At 43.4% G+C, this 15,513-nt stretch overlaps 1 non-coding gene across 1 annotated transcript; it reads left to right on the plus strand.

Annotated features, from left to right (window-relative positions):
* Positions 1-7,160: 7,160 nt before the first annotated feature.
* On the plus strand, positions 7,161-7,265 carry LOC114514931. The gene has a single exon (XR_003686150.1). It is a non-coding gene; the product is annotated as a U6 spliceosomal RNA (small nuclear RNA).
* Positions 7,266-15,513: the final 8,248 nt, after the last annotated feature.

Here is a 15,513-nt window from a genome sequence, read left to right on the forward strand (position 1 = left end):
AAGAGCATAACCTGAAAGTTGTATTCACATTTTATTGACCAGACTGTGGTTACATGGTCATATCTACTTGCAAAGGAGGCTAAGAAGTGTGATATTATTGTTTTGTTTTGTTTTTTTTAGAGAGAGGGAGAAAGAGAGGGAGAGAAACATCGATGTGCATAGTCTTTATTCTGATCCCATGCCTGGTTACAATTTGGGGAGGAAGGGGAGAGTGGATACTGGAAAACAAACAGTGATCTCTGCCAAAGTCAGAAGAAGAACTGGCTTTCAAACCCAGCAATTTGACTTTTACTGTTGTCCAAGAAGAACTGAATGAGTCCAGGAGTTGGTAGGGTCTTTCTGATCCCTCCCAACAGTTTGAGACTTTCTTTTAATATTGTACTTTGAGTATACATGCAAGAAATATATAGCCTGTAACTCTTTTAGTGTAAAAGTTTTTAGATACAGTTGTCCATTGATGAGGAACTAGTTAATGTTTCATATCATCCTTTCCTTATAGACTTCCAACTTTTCTTTTTCTTTTTTATTTTTTCCTTCCTTCCTTCCTTCCTTCCTTCCTTCCTTCCTTCCTTCCTTCCTTCCTTCCTTCCTTCCTTCTCTCCCTCCCTCCCTCCCTCCCTTAAGTTTCCAAATGCCTCACACATTATGATGCTAAATGCATCATGCCATTATCAGTTTTAGCAGTTTTCTCTGCCACCAGACTGTACGATTGGGCTTGGAAATTGCTGTTCACCAATGTAATTACCCAATCTTTCTTTAACAAGTGGGGAAAGCTAGGGCAACCTTTAAGAGTACTTCAAAAGTACTTATAAGAAAGCATTCAAAGCCAGTATCAAACTTCATTAATTTGCTTTGATTTGATAATTTTTATTAAAAGACCAATTTTATCTCATTCATTGCCAAGTGCTCTATTTTAGCTCAGTAGGGTACCATCCCAATCAGGAAGCGTCATAGTGGCCCATGTATGTACAACATTCCTGATGCCTCTTTTCCTGATGCTTTTCTCTCACTGCTATAAAAGCAATTCTGTTTGGACCTCTGAAGACACTTGAGACACGTTTTACAAAACTAATTTTAAGTATGTATTAATTCAATTGAGCATTCCTGGCGTGGCTCTTTCAGCTGCACAGAATGCCACAGCAATGAGGGAATTGTTTGTTTCAGAGCAGGAGATGCCAATGTGATGACAGGCACTTTTTTTAAGGCATGTAGCTGGGGGCTGTTAAATCTGCATTTCCTGACATTCATAATGGTCTGTTAGCCACTGGACGTGAGCAGAGAGTTAGTTAATAACTCTTACTTTTCATAGTGCGTTTAACAATGCAAAGTGCTTTTAAATAATTATTTCATCGAGTCTTAACAATAACTCCGAGATCAGTAGGGACAGACTGGCAACATGAGGACATCCTAAACGTCATTCTCACAAGACAAAGTCCTACTCCCTGTACTTAATAACCTTGGTACTCCTAGTAAGTAGGGAGCATACTTATTGTGGGTTTAACTTATGCACACTTATATTATCTCTGACTCTTATTTTTAAAGGTTAAAAAAATTGTATCTATTGATTTTTAGAGAAAGAGAAACAGCTATTTGGTGTTCCAGTTATTCATGCATTCATTGGTTGCTTCTTACATGTGCCCTGATGGGGGATTGAACCTGCAACCTTGTCATATTGGGACAGCACTCTAATTAACTGAGCTACTCAGCCAAAGAAATTACAGTATTTTCAACAAATGTTCATTGAGTTTCTCCTATGGCCAGGGTGTTGCAAGATGTTGGGGAGCCACAGATGAACAAGGGACTGTTGCTTCCTTCAAGGAACTCTGTCTGCTGGTGGGGTGGGGGAGGGAGATGTGAGTACCACTATCTATAATCAGATGCTAAAAGTGCCATGGCCCTGGCTGTGGCCTAGTGGATTGAGCATAGGCCTATGAACCGAAAAGTCACTGGTTCAATTCCTGGTCAGGGCAGATGCCTGGGTTGTGGGTCAGGTCCCCAGTTGGGGTCTGTGAGAGGCAACCAGTTGATGATTCTCTCACACATTGATATTTTTCTCCCTCTCTTTCCTTCTTCCCTTTTCTAAAAACAAAATAAATAAAATCTTTAAAAATCAGAGATTGTAGGGGATAGTTGTGCTGAGCCTTGAAGTATAAGCAGGATTTGGCCTGGCAGGAACATGTAGAGAGGACATTACTGAGTGGTCACAGCATGTAGTGGGGATAGAGGCATGGGCTACTCAGAGAACTGAGGGAAGGGTGTGGCTAGGCTAGAGCATGGGTAGGGGAGGAGGGATGCCTTCAGTTAGGTGGATGGTGGAGGGCTTTGTTTGCTACACTACAGTTTTTGAATCCTTTAGCCAAGCCAGGAAGGTAGTAAAGAGTAGATCTAGTTGGATGTCAGTTCAGACTCCAAGGGCTTGTTGACTTGGGGAAGTTACTTCACCATCATCTGTAAAATGGGGGTAACACTCATGCTTGTGGGTTAGTTTTGAATGTTAATGAGCTAGTGAATGGAAAGTGCTTACTACAGTGTCTAGAACACAGCAAGTATTCAATAGCTATTACCTGCACCTTGCTAATATTTCTTTACCTTCTCTGAATCAGATTCCTTTGAAAATGGATGAAGCTTCTTCCTACACACAACATTTTGCGTATAATTCAATGGGGTTCACAGACTGCCCCCCAACACACACACACACTGGATGCCAAGTTAAGAACCCTGCTGTAAGATATAGGGAAGGATCTGAAATTTTAAAGCAGAAGAGTGTTACGCCCATATTTGACTTTTGTGGGAGAGAGCAGAATCTGGATTCAGGGGACAGAAACTATCTGTGGTTCTCAAATCTGACTACACGTTATATTCATCTGCTTCAGCTTTACTCCCCAGATATTTTGATTTAATTGGCCTGGGGTAAGGCCAGGCATCAGGATTGAAAAACCTTTCAGGTGCTTCTAATGAGTAGCCAGCTTTGAGAACCACTGATTTAGGTTCAATGTGAGTCAGCCTGAGAGAGGAGAACAGCAGAGTAGGAATGGAAAGAAGGCAGTGAGGATGGAAAGGAAAAAAGAGGAAAGACCTGTTAGCCCTGAGAAAGAAAATACCTACCAAGAAGGGTTCTTGGTGCCTAAGTGTGCTCAAAATGTAAAACCAGAGCATAGAAGCCATTTCCAAACAGGGGACTCACGCAAACCATGCTTCAGGGAGAAGCCTGCCCTAAGCTATCTGCCACCCACACTGAACTGCCTGTGTGCACTGCATTCCTGCCAGATGAGCCAGTTCTTAGGAAGGGGTTCCTGAGTCATGTTTCAATCAATAGGACTGAGTCTTTTTCCATTGCATTGGAGCTGTACTGACCAATCAGAGCAACTCCATTCTGACCAATCAGGACAGTGCTTTTTGTACCAATCAAACTGTGAGGATTTGGAGTCCTCATCTGCATGAGGACAGACCAATCAGGGACCAGAGGAAGGTACTTTTGGCTATATAAGTAAGCTCCCCTGGGCTTTGGGGGAGCACACTTTCCCTTTCCTCTGAACAGTAAGGATTGTGTTCCCAGGCTGGAGTTGAAATACTGAAGATGGTTCAGCAGAGCAGCATAGGCAGAGTGGGCTGGACCAGAACTAAGCAAAGCCCAGCAGAGTCCCGCAGAGCTGTCTGCTGGAGAGGGCTGCCTCACAGCTATGCTGCTCCACAACCGTGCTGTGTCCTAATTGACTAACTATTGCGCTGTCTCACAGCCTTGTTGTTCTACAATCATGCGTATCACAGTGGAGCTGTTTGCTCTGAATAGTTTCCTTCACCCACCCCAAATTGGGGATTACTGTTGGTGTTTATTAGCACCAATGACCATTGGTTGACAGGTTCCAGAAAGATCTTGGGGATAGAATCAGTAAGTCTGTGTGACTCACTAGATGTAGTGAGAGAAGAGGGTATGAGGTCATCCCATTCACCCAGACAGAAGGGGAGGAGGTGCTTACATTTTATTACTTATTGCTTTCTCTTTAATGTGTAGGAGGCAAGAGTTGGGAAGAAAAATTTTATTCAACAAACATATACTTAATATAGACAGTCCTGACTTACAGTGGTTTGACTTACAACTTTTCCTTTTTCCAATGGTGTGGAAGCAATATACATAATAAATTACATGAGATATTCAACACTGTATTATAAAATTGGCTTTGTGTTCAATGACTGCCCAAATGTAGGCTAATGTAAGTGCTCTAAGCATGTTTAAATTAAGCTAAGCCATGGTATTTGCCAGGTTAGGTATAGTCAATGCATTTTTAACTGATGGTATTTTCAGCTTATACTGTGTTTATTGGTTACATATCCAATCATAAATCAAGGAGCATCTGTATACATTTATTAAGTGTAAACCGTGGGTTTAGATTTATTTTGGGCACTTTTGACATGACTGCAGAACATGGAAATGTCATATAGGCAGCTGCAAAATACCAGTGCAAGTAGTCATTGGCCATTGGTTCATGGCCACGTGGTTGTAGAAGGATGTGGATGAGATTGTTTGGGAGGATAGAGGAGACAAGACCACCAGTTATGGCACTCGGAGGGGCAGGGACTCCTGAGGCAACACTGAGGAAGAGAAGAGCATTGGCATGGGATGGTGAGGACCATGAGAGAAGGAGGCAAAAGTTTCCAGAAGGAGTAGGTGGGTGGCCATTGTGTAAAATACAACAGAGAGGCAGCCTGAGGTGAAGATCTGGACGAGCAGGCCCTGAGCTTGATACTTAGGAGGTGGCCATGGCTTTGGAGACAGTGGCAGGGACAGAAGCCAAATTCCAGAGGGTGCAGACAAGAAGAAAGTGAGGAAGCATGAGCATCAGTGTAGGAAGTTTGGGGCAAAAGCAATGAAAACAGTAGCTGCATGGGAGGAAGGGTGGAGAATCAGAGCTTTTCTTCTAGGTTGGAGTGGCGTTATTGTAGTCTGAGGGGAAGGAGCCAGGCTGGAGGAAACCATCAAAAATACAAATGAGGGAGGAGACAGCCCCTGGAGCCAGGGCTCACAAACACTGGGAGAAGAATTGCTGTTGGATAACAGTAGGGATATTGTTTCTTTTAGGTAAAAGAAAAGGAGTTTCTAGAACAGTACAGTCCCTCTGTCTGAGAAGCCATCCAAGGTCATTCCTGTATCCCAAGGCAACTTCTTACCTACACTATACTCTCCTTTCCAATTCCAGTTCACAGAAATCAGTCTGTCTCTTCCCCTCCTCAAATGCTGCCACCACTCCCGGCCTTGAGGCTGGCTGGAGAGTGAGCTGCCATAGCTGAAGTTTCCACCGTCTTCACAGTTCCAAAAGAAAAGCACAGGCCTTTCTGTTTGCAGTTGATAGTTAATCGCCATGTGGGGAGAAAGCAGTTGAAGTTACAAGAGTTGCAGATTCCATGCCCTGACCAGTGTGGCTCAATTGATTGGGCATCATCCTGCAAAGCAAAAGGTCGCTGGCCTGATTCTTGGTCAGGACACACACCAGGGTTCCCTCCTTGGATGGGGTGCATACGAGAGGCAACCACTGGGTATCGTTTCTCTCCCTCTTTCTCTCTCTCTTCCCCTCTCTCTAAAATTAAATAAATAAAATCTTTAAAAAAAGACTTATAGATTCTCACAGTCCCTCTGTAACTTCCTCTGGTACCTTTTTCCTTTTCAAGAGGGTGCCCCACTCTGCTCTCTGCATCTCTCGCATGGCACTCGCTGCCAGGTGCCTTCTGACCCTTCCCTCCTTCCTCCTGCCATGAATGGCACTGTGTCTCCTGGCTGTCCTCCTGCCCACTGATTCCCCTGCTTTTCCTGACCTCTAGATGTTGGCGGTCCAGGGCTCTGTCCCATGCTCTTCTCTTCCCCAAATATACCCCCTCCAAGGGTCATCTCATCCAATCCCATCTCTTTAACTCTTATCTCTGCTGATAGAAGAAACGTCTAAACCTATAGAGGGTTTTTACGAGTTTATTTGAGCCAAATGATGACAATGGCAAGATCTCAAATGCTCTGGAAGATACCATTTTTGCAGTTTCATTTATGCATTTGGATTAAGGAGGGAATGCAAGGTATTGCACAGGAAGATGGGAAAAAGCAAAGCAGGGATTGGATTATAGGATAAAGATTATATGCTCTCTCAAGGGTGGTTATGACTTTAAGGGGTATATCTTCTGGTATTTCAAAGCTGTGTTAACCTAGATGCACAAGAACAATGGACAGGGCTGGCTTAAAACCTTTCACTGAAGAAGTTGTAGGCCTGGGGCTGGACTACCCCCATGACCTGCACAGGTATGAATTTATGATCAGGTCACCCCTTGAGGTTACTGTCCACAGAGCCCCCTTTTCATCCACATCTCTATCCTGAGGTCTCCCCAGTCCTGACCTCTCACTCCAGCACCCCAACTTGTGACTGGCATTTCCATGTGAATGTCTCATAGGCCTCCGAATCTTAACATGCCCCAATTTTCTGCCCCTCCATCTGCCCCTCCCTCTATTTCAACTCTCAACACATGCGAGTAATTGCTCCTCAGCTGCTTAACCAAAACCCGAGTCATCCTTGATGTTCCTCTTTCACTTGCCTCCCAAATGCAACCCATCAGCAGATCCTTTGACTCTACTTCCAAAATACAGGGTCTGGCACAAATAACACCTGTTTTTATTACAACATCTTTTATTACAAATCCATAAGCATTCTGTAACATAACAATATCACACTCAAGCACACCATATGACATTATAGGTGAAATGTTCAAAGTAAAACTATAAATTATTACATCCATATTATTATCCTATCAACCACACTCAAGCAGGCATTACTTCTGCCAGGCCCTGTATATTGACATCTGTCCATATCCTCCGTCTCCAGTCTAGTCAGTGCTACCCAAAAAGAGGTTTGCAGCCCTGGCTGACATGGTTCAATGGATTGAGCACCAGTCTGTGAACCAAAGGGCCCTAGGTTCGATTCCCAGTCAGGGCACATGCCTGGGTTGCAGGCCAGGTCCCCAGCAGGGGGTATACAAGAGGCAACCACACATTGATGTTTCTCTCCCTCTCTTTCTCCCTGCCTTCCCCTCTGTCTAAAGATAAATAAAATCTTTGGGGGGGAAAATGGTTTGCAGAGCATCAGCATCAGCATCACCTGGCGAGCTTGTTTCAAATGCAAAAATCTGTGCTTGTTTCAGCAACACGTTCTAAAATTGGAACAATACAGGGAAGATTAGCATGGCCCCTGCACAAGGATGACACACAAATTCATGAAGCATTTCATATTTTTTAAATGGTGTTGGGAGAACAGGACTGGCACATGCAAAGAAAAGAAACTAGACCGCCACCAACTTATACCATACACCAGAATAAACTCAAAATGGATAAAGGACTTAAATATAAGTCCTGATACCATAAAAGTCCTAGTGGAAAATATAGGCAATAAAATTTTAGACATCCTACATAGCAATATTTTTACTGATACATCTCCTAGGACAAGGGAAATAAAACGAAAAATAAACAAATGGGATTACTCAAATTAGAGAGCTTCTGTGTGGCTAAAGAAACCATCATCAAATGAAAAGAGGACTGACTGTGTGGGAGAACGTATTTGCCAGTGAAACATTGGACAAGGTTTAATCCCCAAGATATACAAAGAACTCAAATGATTCAACACCAGGGAGACAAATGGCCAAATTAAAAAATGGGCAAAGGATCTGAACAGACACTTTTCCAAGGAGGACATACAGAGGGCCCATAGGCATATGAAAAGATGCTCGGAATCACTAGCCATCAGAGAGACGAAAATTAAAACCACAATGAGATATCCCCTCATACTTGTCAGATAACTATCGTAAATAAACCAACAAACAACAAGTGCTGGCAAGGATGTGGAAAAAAGGGAATGCTAGTGCACTGTTGGTGGGAATGCAGACTGGTGCAGCCACTGGAAAGCCACTGTTTTGAGGAAACACAATCTGGAATTTCCTCAGAAAACTAATAATAGAACTGCCTTTTGACCCAGCAATTTCACCACTAGGATTATACCCTAAGAATCCTGAAACATCAATTCAAAAGAACCTATGCACCCCAGTGTTCATAGCAGCACTATTTACAATAGCCAAGTGCTGGAAACAGCCTAAGCGCCCACCAGTAGAGGAGTGGATTAAAAAACGGTGGCACATTTATACAATGGAATACTACGCAGCAGAAAGAAAGAGGAAATTTCTATCTTTTGTGACAGCATGGATGGAACTGGAGAGCATTATGCTAAGTGCAACATGCGAGTCTGTGAAATACAAATACCATATGATCTCACTTATAACTGGAATCAAATGAACAAAGTAAACTAATGAGAAAAATAGAACCAGAGACATGGAAACATGGAACAGACTAATAGCTGTAGGAGGGGAGTGTAGGGGGTGGGAAAGGTGGAGGGGAGGAGATGGGATTAGTCAAAGAACACATGTGAGTGACTCACGGACGTGGACAATGGAGAGGGGATTGACTGTGGCCCAGAGGGGTGGGCTGGCTGGAGGGGGGAGAAGGGGGAAAAAATGCAACAACTGTAATAGAATAAACAATAAAAAATAAGGTAGAAAAAGTATTTCAAAAAATAAAATGTAAAAATTTTTCTAGAGTAAGACACTGGGGATGGGGACGCTCAGAGGATCCTGAAGCCCTCTGAGGCTCGAGAGGCACTGCTCTGGTGCGAGCCCTTGTGATCCCTGTCCTCGCCGCCTCAGTAGCCTGCCACCGGCCTCCGCGCTCACTGTCTATCCTCACTCCCATCTGTTCTCCTCCTAGCAGCCAGAGTCATTGTTTCAAACAAAACCAAACAAAACAATTAAATCAGATTATGTCACACACACACACCCTCCCTTCCCCCACCATCAGTTTACAACCTCCCACGGCTTTCCACTCAACATCGTGCAATCCAAGTTCTCTTTCCTGGTCCACAGAGCCCCAGGGTGAGCTCGGGCCACACCCACCACTCCAGCGTCTGCCAGCGCCTCCCTTCCCACTTTCTCCAGACTCCAGGTGAGTGGGCCCTTCCCTTCCACAGGTGCACCAGACACACTGACTTGGGACTTTTGTACTGGCTGCTCCTCTGCCAGAAATGCTTTCCCCCTGAACTTTAAAAGCTGGTTTCTTTATGCCAATTACTTCTCATTGTAAGCGGCACCTCCTTTAGAGAGGTCTTCATCAACTAACCAATCCAAAGTAGCCCCTCCTCACCAAAGTACATGGTTGTAACCCTCTGCGTGGTACTTATTACCATCAATTTGAAATTTGTTCTTGCTCACTTATTGACCAATATATCTAAATGTTATGAGAATAGGGACATGGTTTGTCTTGTTCACTGCTGTGTCCAAATACTTGGAATGGTGCCTGGCACATAGTAGATGTTCAATAAATATTTACCCAATGAACTTTACTTCTTCCTTACTTGTAGGCCTGAGGTTGCTATTGGAGAATGAGTGTCTGCTCAGATGCCCACTCACTCCTCTCATGTGGCTGCATTTCTAGGGTCCTGCAGTCAGCGCCTCGTTTCTGCGGGCTTGGGTCCACGTGATAGTGTGGGCCCTGTAGAGCACATCTCAGAAGGAAGCAAGAACCCAAGAAGAAGTTACCCTCAGAACGGTGTGAGAATGTGAGAGGACAGCAGCAGGCTACTTCCTGGGAATTCCAGAGAGGAAATCTGAACGTTGGTGCCTGAGGGCCTCTGTTGTACAGTTGTTGACTAGTAGGTGAAGTTGCCTAGTTTTTAAGATCCTGAGTTTTGTGGTTGGAGAAGTCTGGGTTCAAACGCTGGCTCTGCCATTTACTGCTTTGAGACCTTGGGCAAGCTCCTGACACTGTGCAAGCCTCAGTTTCCCCATTTGCAGGTGGGGAATAACAGTACCTACCTACAACCCAGAACTATTGAGAGCCTTTTTATTTAAGATTTTATTTATTTTTAGAGAAAGGGGAAGGAAGTGAGGGAGAAAGAGGGAGAGAAACATCAGTGTGTGGTTGCCTCTTGCACACCCTCAACTGGGGACACAGCCTGCAACCCAGGCATGTGCCCTGACTGGGAATCAAAGCGGTAACCTTTTGGTTTGCAGGCCGGCACTCAGTCCACTAAGCCACACCAGCCAGGGCCAGAGTCTTAAACTAGATATCTCTAATATACTTGGCAGATGGTAAGCCATCCTATAAATGTCAGTTATTATTATTGCTGTTGTTATTATTACATACTGAAAGTATGAATAACACTGAGGGTTCAAAAATAAAAGGTAACATGCATAATTAGAAAAATGCATGTTAGAAGTACACCAACATCTCGTTCATCACCTTCCAAATTGGCAAAACCTAGAAAGTCAGCTGACACTGTTGGTGGTAATTTAAGAAAGCTGGTGGGAGGGTCAATGGTACAACCTCCCCCACGCCCCTGCAGAGAACATTGGCAATAGCTAACAAAATTCCGGATGAACACACACTTCGGCTCAGCTAATCCACTCCTAGGAATTTGTGCTGCAGATATTCTGGTGCATGTACAAATTATATATAGGAAGGTTATTCATTACAGCACTGTTTGAGTATCAAAATATCGGAAGCAACATTGATATCCATTAGTAGGGAACTGGTTAAAGAAGTCATGGTATATCTATATAACGTAACAGATAAAATGAGAAAGTTTCTTTATGTATTGATGTGGAACACTAAAGTTGATTGGAGAAAAAATAAAATAATATAGATTGGTGAAAAAAGCAAGGTACAAGATCAGATGTACAGTAGGATACAGCAAAAAGCAGGCAGTGGAGGAAAAGAAAATGTATATGTGTATGTGCCATTTTGTGTAACCGGAAGATCTCTGAAAGAACAGAGTAGAAGACATAATTTTTATTATACCCTTTTGTGTCTTTTGAATTTTGAACTGTGTGTATGCATTATCTACTTTAAAATGTATATTCTGTTTTTTAAAACTTAATCGTTAGTATGAATGTACAATGCCTCTCGTTATTTGATGACTGGATCTAGGAACGTTACATCTCTCTTCATAATTACTAATTTGAGAGTCAAAGACTCTCAGAATTCCTGGCTGCTGCTCTCAACGCTGTAATAGCTGGCTTACAAAGGAGATGCCCACAAGCAGATAATAAACTATACCCGTGGTTATCAATGGCACCCTGAAGAGGATGGTCCAGGTTTCTTCTAAGTTTCTGAAAACATTTTTTCTCTTTCTGAATTTTTCTAGCATATAGACAAATAGCATGTATCTGGAAGGAATGAATAGCATTATCTGGAAGTTTTCTAGCAATATGATTGCAACCGTGCTCTTTTAGAAAGAAGCAAGAAGGAAAGTGAATAATAAAATTTTCTTTACATTTCTTCTGCATTCCTTTTAGCTGGCAATGTTGTGAGGAAGCCTAAGAAAGAAGAACTTAGAGGAAGGTGAAGTTAGTCCCCCAGGGGCGCTGCCCCTCCACTTTAAGAGTCCCTTTTCCTGACCGCCCCTGACCGCTGCCAGACTCTGCCTGTCTCCCCCAACTTCCTTACTACACACATTATTAAACCTCAAGCTTCCCCCCCTCCCTTGCTTCTGATTTCTTTCCAAACCCTCGACTCCCTGTGAGTTTATTTGCCCTGTACCCTGCTACTAGAGACTCAGGGGATATAGACAGAGGTTGACATTAGTGAATTGGTTATTTACTTCTATAAACATTTATTAAGTTCTTACTATGTATCTAGCACTGCATCAAGTGCTAGAAACCCAGAGAAGAATAAGAAATGACTCTAAAAATTATATCAGGGAGCTCATGGTCATTTCAGGGAGACATAATTAGAACATAGTGTGAGAAGTTCATACATGAGTGTTATGTAGCCACCAGGAAGGGGCACCCAGCTCAGCTTTTGTCGGGATGGGTACTAAGAGGGGTGCTAAGGAGGGATTCCTGGGGACGTGGGGCTTGAGCGGGGTCTTACAGGGTAAGTGGAAGCTAACCCCGGGGAGGAGGGGGGCTGGAGGGCTACAAGTTGAGGTTGGGTGTCGGGTGTGAGGACTAGTGTGCGGAGGGGCCTCGTGGTGATGGTGGTGGTGCAAAAGCAAAGACTTGAGGGTAAGAACAAACCTCTCATTTCAAGAGGGCATGATGACATGCGCAGTAGGAAGTGGCAGCAAGTGAGGGGATGGAGAGTTTCAGGAAGGAGGAAGTAACCAAGAAGGTCAAAAGCAACAGAGGGCCACCAACCAAGAAGCGATAGGTCATTGGTAACCTTTACAAAGCAGTATTTCAGGATTTGGTAGGACTTGAGCCAATGACGCAGAATTACATGAGGCTAAGGTTATTATATTTTTATTGTATTGTCAGGCTACCAGGGATTGGAGCATGTTTACAGACCAAAAGAAAGGCTCTTGGAGACATGGAGAAAGTGATGATTAATAGAGCAAGGTACAAGAAGATAAAGCTGAACCCTGGATTTGGCAATAAGAACATCACCGGTGGCCTCTGAGACAGCAGGTTCAGCAACCCGGTGTGAGAGGAAGCAGAGGGAAGTGGGGTGAGGAGGGCAAAGGCTTAAGAGCCCCATTAGAGCCCAGGAAATGGTTGTGGGCAGGGTGGGAACCAGCTGGACCCCAGGACAGAAGAAAGGGACCCGAGGGTGTGACTGCATGTGAAGCTGTGGGTCAGGGCTTAGGGTGACTGCCTGTCCTGGGTAACATGCATATATTGAACTATAAACAATCAATACCTTAAACCTCAGCTGGTTCCTCAGGAGCAGACTGACCTTTTCTGTTCCCCAGATCTCTTCATGGGAATGGATGCTTACCTCTAATCAGTAAATTATTTACAATCTTTCTTATTAGCCAAAGAAGTGCCGGTTTTGGCACTTAACAAATTTTGCATTATATTCCAAGGATGACAGCTCCTTGCTAACCGCAGATTACCTAGTATCAAACACCTGTGTATGTGTGTTCAGCCCCCCAATGCCCCTTGAGCTTTCCACAGGTAGGTGAGTGAGGCAGGGTCACTGAGTGACCTGTCTGACATGTGTCTCAGCCGGGATACTTCATGGCCGAGATTTACACCCACACCTGTTAGACTAAAACCTGTAGCTCGGCCACTGCACAAACACACCTGCAACCCAATAGTTCCATCAGATTTCATCGTCAAGGGTCTTGTAGGTGGAATTTTAAGTAAAGAACTCTTAAAAGGCTCTCCAAGGAAACAGAGAGAATATCGTTGTTGTTTTACTTTGGTTTTGCTTATTTTTAAAATTTAAGGATTTTTTAATTAGACAAAATTCACATGTTTATTTCATATAAAAAAAGGATGATGTTACCACACAAGAATAACTGTCACACTTTGCTCTGTTTTCTTTCAGACTTTCTCTAGGCATTAGTGTGTATGTGTGTATATGTATATGTGGATGTGGGTATATTTCTTTACATAAAGAGCATTGTAGTGAACACGTACACATGAAAATATAGTTTCCACACTATTTTTGATGGCTGCCTCAAAATATTATTTTATAATAGACTTATCTGGACCCTGGCCAGGTAGCTCAGTTGGTTAGAGCATCGTCCTGCATACATTAAGTTTGTAGGTTCAGTCCCCAATCAAGGCACATGCAAGATTCAACCAGTGAATGCATAAATGAATGGAACAGTAAATTGATGCTTCCTTCTCTCTCTCTCTCTCTCTCTCTCTCTTTCTCTTTTTCTCTCTTCCTCTCTCTCTCTCTCTAAAATCAATTTTTTCTTAAAAAAGAGGTTTTATAAAAGACTTACTTATGCCACAACATGCTTGGGAAGATCAATGATCATGAACAAGATTATCTTGCATTTTACTTAATAGATGTTAGGAGGAAGTCTGTTCAAATTTTTAAATAACTTGTTTTGAAGTGCCCTAATTGTTCAATACAGACAGAAGGGTGGTAGAGGATTGCAGTTAGGCTCTCAGAAGCCAGACTGCCTAGGTTTGAATCCCAGCTCCCAGTTCCCCCATTTATTAGCTATGTGACCTTGAACAAGTTGCTTAGCCTCTCTGTGCCTCTGTTTCCTGATCTGTATAAAGGAGAGTAGTAGTACCTAGATGCGAGACCATGTAAAGTGCTTAGAGCCATGCCTGACGCCTAGCAACATTCAATCCCTGTTTGTGTTTCAAAATACATTCCTCTGTATTATGTAAACATTCAAGTTGCTGAGTCACTTAGTCCAAAAAACCCAGAGTTAGTTCGACACAGCTGAGGCAGATGTAGAAGTTTTTTGGGCTTGATTCCTGGGATGAGGACTGGGAGTCTGTATTTTGGGGGGAGGGAGTGTTTGTATTTTTACAGAACTCTCCAGGTGAGTGAACTTTAGGATCAGCCGGGTTCACGAGCCATTGGTCTAGAACTTGGGACAGAAGTTGGATGGTGGGTGAGGCCAGAAAGACTCAGAACAGTGAGTCTGAGGCAGCCTCACCCAGGTACACAGTGGCCCTTTGTTAGCAGCAAAGCAGGATGATGTGGTATTTAAAACTGGAACGCTGTCAGCTGAGAATCCATCAAGCTAAAGAGAGCCAAAGCATTGGAAAAACCTGCAGATAGAGCAGGTTCTTTCTGAAGTTATCAGTCCATGTTTGCAGAGATATTTTTCTTCTTTTTGTCCCATGTGGCTTTGTCTAACTTATTTTTAAACATGTGCACAGACAGCTTTCCTGCTCGTGAAGACAGCTGACGTTTGTGTTGCCAGCGGTGGGCACCACGCTAGCAGCGGTTGGACTTCGGTTCGCGTCAGCTCCCAGGCAGCTGTACGAGGTGTAAACGACTGTTCCCACGTTACAAATGGAAAAACTAAAACTTGAAGTTAAATGACTTGCCTAAGGAGCAATATCCATTTTCTATTTCATCTTTAGTGACACAATGCCAATTTTATTGGGGGTGGCAGCACACACAGTGAAAAAAAACTACATTTCCCAATACACCTTGCAGCTAGTTGTGGCTCTGTGGCTGGTTTTGGTCCAGGAGATGCAAATAAAAGAACTCTGTGAGCCATCTGGGTGTGTTCTTTGAGGGGTATTAACTCTGTCCTGAGGTCCTTCTCCATCCTTTCTTTCTGAATGGTGATGGGAACTTGAGTAGCCGTTTTAGACTTTGAGGATATAAACCATGTATCAAATGGCGGTGGAGAAAGAAGGAACTTAGGTCCCTACTGACTGTGGGGAGCACAGCAGTTGCTGTACCCACCCTGTGCTGCCTACCTCTGAGTTATTTGAAAGATAAACTTCTACCTTGTTGAAGTTTCCCTCATCAATAGACTAATACGACCCTAACCATAATAAGAGGTTATACTTATCTTACGCTTTATCAAAGCTAACTATATGCCAGACACTTTTCTGAGTGGTGTCTGTATATTGAGTCACTTTGTCCCTACAAGCACCCTGCAGTGTATGCGCTGTTATTATTCCCATTGTGCAAGTGTGGAAATTGAAGCAAAGAGAGGTCCAGTGACTTGCCCAAGGTCACACAGCTGGACGTGGCAGAGCCAGCAACACATAACTAATAAGAAA

Source organism: Phyllostomus discolor, chromosome 7 (assembly GCF_004126475.2).
Source record: "Phyllostomus discolor isolate MPI-MPIP mPhyDis1 chromosome 7, mPhyDis1.pri.v3, whole genome shotgun sequence".
Classification (NCBI taxonomy): Eukaryota; Metazoa; Chordata; class Mammalia; order Chiroptera; family Phyllostomidae; genus Phyllostomus; species Phyllostomus discolor.